At 29.2% G+C, this 5,879-nt stretch overlaps 1 pseudogene; it reads left to right on the forward strand.

Moving 5' to 3' along the window:
- The first annotated feature begins 1,936 nt into the window (after window positions 1-1,936).
- On the forward strand, window positions 1,937-2,052 carry LOC112474484 (annotated as a pseudogene).
- Window positions 2,053-5,879: the final 3,827 nt, after the last annotated feature.

Consider the following 5,879-nt stretch of genomic DNA (forward strand, 5'->3'; position numbering starts at 1 on the left):
AATTAAGATTATCATGCATTTAATTTTCTATTTTATCATTCCATAAAGCACATATCATTAACATTGACTCCATAGTTTTCTTTTTTAAATCAAAGGTGCGATTATAACCAAGTATAGACAGCTTATAGATATATTCTTATGAGAAGAATTAAGTCATTGTAGCAGAGTCAAATTATAAAATTGTTTATTTTGTAACAATGAACTTTTTTTTTTATTTTTTGGTACACATTAGTATTTTTGTTTGGGTATTTTTTATTATACTGTATAATATTTATAACTATAACAATAGGATACTTAAGGTTTGAAATAATACCTTGAACTTAAGAAAGAAAAAATATATACTGATTATTTGTAGCTTAAGGTTGAATTGATAAATTTTGATACTAAATATATTGCATTCCTACTAGGTCAAATGTTATAAGTCAGTTGGAGATTACTTTCCTCTAAAGAATGTTTTCCTTTTGTCCTTTAAATGGTACTATAACTTATATAAGCATAATTTAGACCCTAACTTATAATCAGTGTATATACAATATAATCATTTGCTTTGTGGCATGTCATTGTGACTTTTGTTGAGCCTTAGAGGAAGAAATAAAATGCTCTTATTTTTCAGTGTAGACGACCACATTCCAAATGAATGTTCTCGTTTGTATGCTGAATTTGTACCTTATAATTATTAAAGAGTAACTTTGTGTGTTTGATATTCTTTTTTTGGGGGGGGGTGAATTATTATATAAAACAAGAAAATAGCCTTTCATTGACCTTGTACTGAGTCATAATTTCTTTTCTTTTATGTGTTGAATGGAGACTGCCTTAATTAACATGCCCCACTATATTGAGCAATTCCAAGATCCACAGGCAGCCACTTTTGTGCAACATTCAATGGCACAGAAATTTATAGGAGATGTTCTAAGGGTACATTCTGCTTTGTAATAATCAGTCATTCATCATAATCAAGATTTTTTTCCCCTTAACAAAGTTTACCAGATGTTGAATATTAAAAATAAAATCAAATCATACCTCATATCTGAGACCAGAGTATGGTTTGAACATCATGACCACAATTTCAAAGTCTCTCTGATAAACCATTGCATTATAATAAGCAAATTAAAATATTAATTGCCCAATTTAGAATGTGATGATTATAATTGTTATACTAATTAATTATCTTTTCTATTTACTCCTAAACACCGAAAATAAAGAAAATATCCACTAAGTGGAAACTGCTTTTACAGGTAAGAAGAAACAATATTGGCTTCTTTCTTTCCATCAGTATATTTCATAAAACATCAATTTGGAGACCATACTTCTCTATACTACAACTTTCAAAGCAGAAGAAGATGGATGGGAATCCAAGTGTCAGTCTGTGAAAAAAAAATTAACTATAGGTGGTGTTTTCATTTCTAGGGATGCCTAAATACAGTATCACAAACCAGATAGCTTAGAACAACAAAAAATCACTTTTTATAGTTCTGGAGAATAAAACAGTGAAATCATAAGGATATTGGATCAGGGTCCACCCATACGAGCTCATTTTAACTTGATTACCTCCATAAGGACACTATTTCTAAATAAGGTCGCATTCATAGGTATTGGGAGTCAGGACTTCAACATCTTTCTGATTGGCAATATTCAACCCATAGTAGGTGGTAAAAGAGAAAAGAAAAAAAAAATCTCAGCTATACATTCTTGAATTGCAGTTTTTAACACCTTCTGGGAAAGATCTGCTGACCTTGAAAAATATCCAGGACAATATTTCACAGATTTATGTTTATTACATTCTTAAATTATGAAGATATTTGCTAGACAACTGTAAAAATTAAGTTATCATTTAGCTTAAAAGAAAACGTGGTGGACGTGGTTCCATAGTGGTTAGCACGTCTGCTTTACATGCAGAAGGTTCTGGGTTTGCTCCCCAGTGGAGCCCTGATCCATGGTCTACGGCCATGCCAGCTTGAACAAGCCTGATGTCTGATCTCGAAAGCTAAGCAAGGTCGGGCCTGGTTAGTACTTGGATGGGAGACCACCTAGGAAGACCAGGTGCTGTAGGTATGAATAATAATGCTAAATTAAAAAAAAAAAAAAAAAAGGAAAGAAAACATGGTCACAAACGTGACAAAAAAAATTAGCAAACAAAGTTCTTCATTACCTCTCACCTGAAAGAAAATAAATCCTGTTTATCCATGCAAAAGTGGTAACTGAATGGTCACCAGAGGAAATAAGAAACAAAAGATCAACAAAACAGAAAAAAATAAAATAAAATAAAATAAACTCTTACCTATCAATAATTATTTTAAATGTAAATGGATTGAATTCTACAAACCAAAGGCATAATGGATTAAAAAAAATACTGCCTACAACAAACCCACCTCTGGTTTAAGAACACGATGACTCTAAGTGGAGGAACAGAAAATGATCCCATGCAAATGGAAACCAAAAGACAGCCAGCAGGAAGTAGCTATTCTTATATCAAACAAAGTAGATTTTAAGTCAGAAATTGTAACAAGAAATAAAGAAGTCATTATGTAATGATAGAGAAGTCAGTTCATCAAGAAGATATAACATTTGTAAATATTTATATGCCCAAATAGGAGCGAAAACTATAAAACTCCTAGAAGAAAATATAAGAAAAAAAGCTCTTTGACAATGATATTCTTTAGATTCGATACCAAAAGAAAAGGCAAAAAAAACCCCAAAAATCAGCAAGTGTGAGATGGTATCTCACTGTGATTTTGATATATGTTCCTTATTGGTTAGTGATGAACATCTTTTTATGTAATTGTTGGCCATTTGTATTTCATCCATAGAAAAATGTTTATTTAAGTTCATTGTTCATTTTTAATTGACTTTTTCTGCTATTAAATCATATGAGTTTCTTATATTTTTTATACATTAACTCCTTCTTATATGTATGAATTTCTAGTATTTTCACCCATTCCAAGAGTTGCCTTTTCATTGTGTTAATTATTTCCATTACTGTATAAAAGCTTTTTAATTTAATGTTGAACCACTTGCCGATTTTTTTGTTTGTTGTCTTTGCCTTTGATGTCAAATGTTAAAAATCATTGCCAAGGTCAATGTCACAGCACCTTGTCAAACAAGAGGTAAAGACATATTAGAACTTTAACTAATTATTTTGGTGATAGCAGTTATTCTCTGCTATCTTCATGCCACTAAAACTATAATGAAAATAAACGCCACTGTAATTTGGTCAGTTTCAAGGAACTTAGGTGATAAGATATTAATCAAATTATACATAACGCATGTTGTAACAAGCTTTCTGTCTTGTGCCTTCTCAATACTACAGGGACTCACTCTTCTTGTCTTCTACCCAAAACTTAGATTGTTTTATTAAAAAAAAGACAAATGATTTAGTCTCCATTCTACGATACTGTCCATTGTTTTACCATGTGATTTGATATGAGTTACTCTGCAACTTTAGAACAAATCAAAAGCATTCATATGTTTTTACTTATACCATGGTAAATCTTTAGCATATGGAAGAAAAAAATAGATACTGGCCACGGTGAAAGTTTTATACAATGTAAATTTATCTTATTCTCAAATATAGTATTGATTTTATTAGCACAATTTGATAATGTTGACTTCCTGCTAGAGTATAACTCAAATTGTATTCTGCATGAAAATTAAGTTCTATATTTTATGTAACTATTAAGAAGAGAGATTCCAATGATTCATAACAGATAAATTAAATTAGTGCATGTGGAAATTGAATAATTATTCTGTATGTTAAACTACTACAGTAATTTGAGAATAACAGAGCTAAAAAATAACTAAAATATCCCTTACTAAAATATTTTAAATGACAATCCATTAACTCCTTCTTAAACACCTTCTTAAAATTAATCTAAGGAGTTCAATAAAGAGACAGATACTCAGACCATATGCTAAAAGGTCCATATAGCATATCTGCAGTCTAAACAGCAGTCTGTATATTTTAAAATGATCTTAATGACTCCTCTGTAAAAGCAAAATTAAGAATCTTTTTTTCTTTTTTTTTTAAGAAAAATGTTGGGCTCCTAATGTAATTGATGGTTTATTCCAGCATACAACATTTAAAATAGACATAAATTTATTCATTAATTTGGCTGACTAGGACTATGTTTTATGTAATTTAGATTTAGGAATCATTACATGCCTTCCTTAAATTAGTATAATGTAATATTTTTCACTTTAAAATCATACTTAGAAGAGTATATAAAATGATATAATATGAAAAGTTAGTCTTCCTTCAAATTTCCATTTTTCAATTTTATACATCAAAGGAGAGTTATCAATTTTTTAAACATTTGATTTTAATGTTTAAATAGTTATATACAAAACGGTAAAACAAAGACAACCACAAACAACAACACATATACATTAAAATAAACGTTTTCTCCATATCAGATACCTCAATCCCTCACCAGAAACACTTAAAGTATTTATATATATATGTTTTTTTTTTTCATTTCTCGCACACAGAAAAGAGATCATAATATTCCCACTGCCCTGTATTTTACTGAACTTTCCATATATCTTGGCAATCTTCCCATACTAGACATCTGGGTTTCATTGTTTTAATAGTCACATATTAATATATTTTATAATTATAAAATAATGTATTTAACCATCCCTTTACTTATAAATATTTAAATTGTTTCCACTTTTGATATTAACATTGTAAGTATGTAAAAATAACATTTTTATTTGTATACATTTGATTGCATGTTTGAGAAATAAATTTCTACTACTGCTAGAATCAAAGGTTTTTGAATTTTAACTGCTTCAAGCAGTTAGTGACAAACCATTTTCCTAAAAAAGTCCAGAGATTTTAATCCCTTCTCCATAAAGCATGTAAATTCATATTCTCACACAATCACACTAATAATGATGATTATTTTTTTTAAATTAATTTTTGGCATTCTAAACTAAAACATGTCTTGTCTAGTTTCAATTTTCATATCTATTTAATTTTATTTCTTGTTTATCGATGATATGATTTTTTTCTGTTAATTGCCTGTTTATTTTTAATATATAAGTGTTCCTATTGTGTATGCACATATACACATAATAGTAAAAAACAAGAAACAAAAACCAAAAAACACTGGTTAGTGATCTATTATCTATGTGAATGGAGCACTTCATTAAATAACATGTTTTGAATATTGGAAAAATAAGTATTATGTAATATTATTTTTTTTTGCCAAAAATTTTCCCTCTTATACATGACTACATAACATTTCCACCTCCAGAAGCATGCCCTATTTTAACAAAATTTAGACTTAGAAATGTTTGATTTTACTCTTGTAGTTTGTGCTGATTTAGTGAAGTGTATTCAATGTGCTTAGATAAAATGTTTTCTGACAAAAAAATAATATTGTTCCTATCTAAAATGCTTTGTCTCAAGGTAAAAATAGCCAATTTCAGTCTTTCTTTAGGAAAAGAATCATAGCATTTATATAAAAACAATGTGTGAGTCAGAGGGGTAGCTTACCAGGCTGCATTTCAGAGAGACTTCCTAAAGCCAGAGTTTCCAATCACATAGGGCCAGTTAAGACCTTCATTTTCTCTAGGTAGATAAATTGAGTGCCATGAACTTTGCTGTGCTGGGAAGTTTTGAATGAAACCCTTTAAAGTAAAAGTCTTGTTTGCTATGAATGAAACTCAAATGACAGTTTTGCAATTTTTATCAATAAAAAAGGTTTACATGATGGCCAATCCTGTCTTAGAAACTGTTTAATAGTATTGATTACTTACATAATACTGTAATTTGATAAATATTTACATGGCAGCCCCTAATCAATTGACCTCTATATAAAATTTGATTTTTATTTGTATTTTATCCAAAGTCATTTTATTTATATTAATATTATTAA

Source organism: Pteropus alecto, unplaced genomic scaffold, assembly GCF_000325575.1.
Source record: "Pteropus alecto unplaced genomic scaffold, ASM32557v1 scaffold239, whole genome shotgun sequence".
NCBI lineage: Eukaryota > Metazoa > Chordata > Mammalia > Chiroptera > Pteropodidae > Pteropus > Pteropus alecto.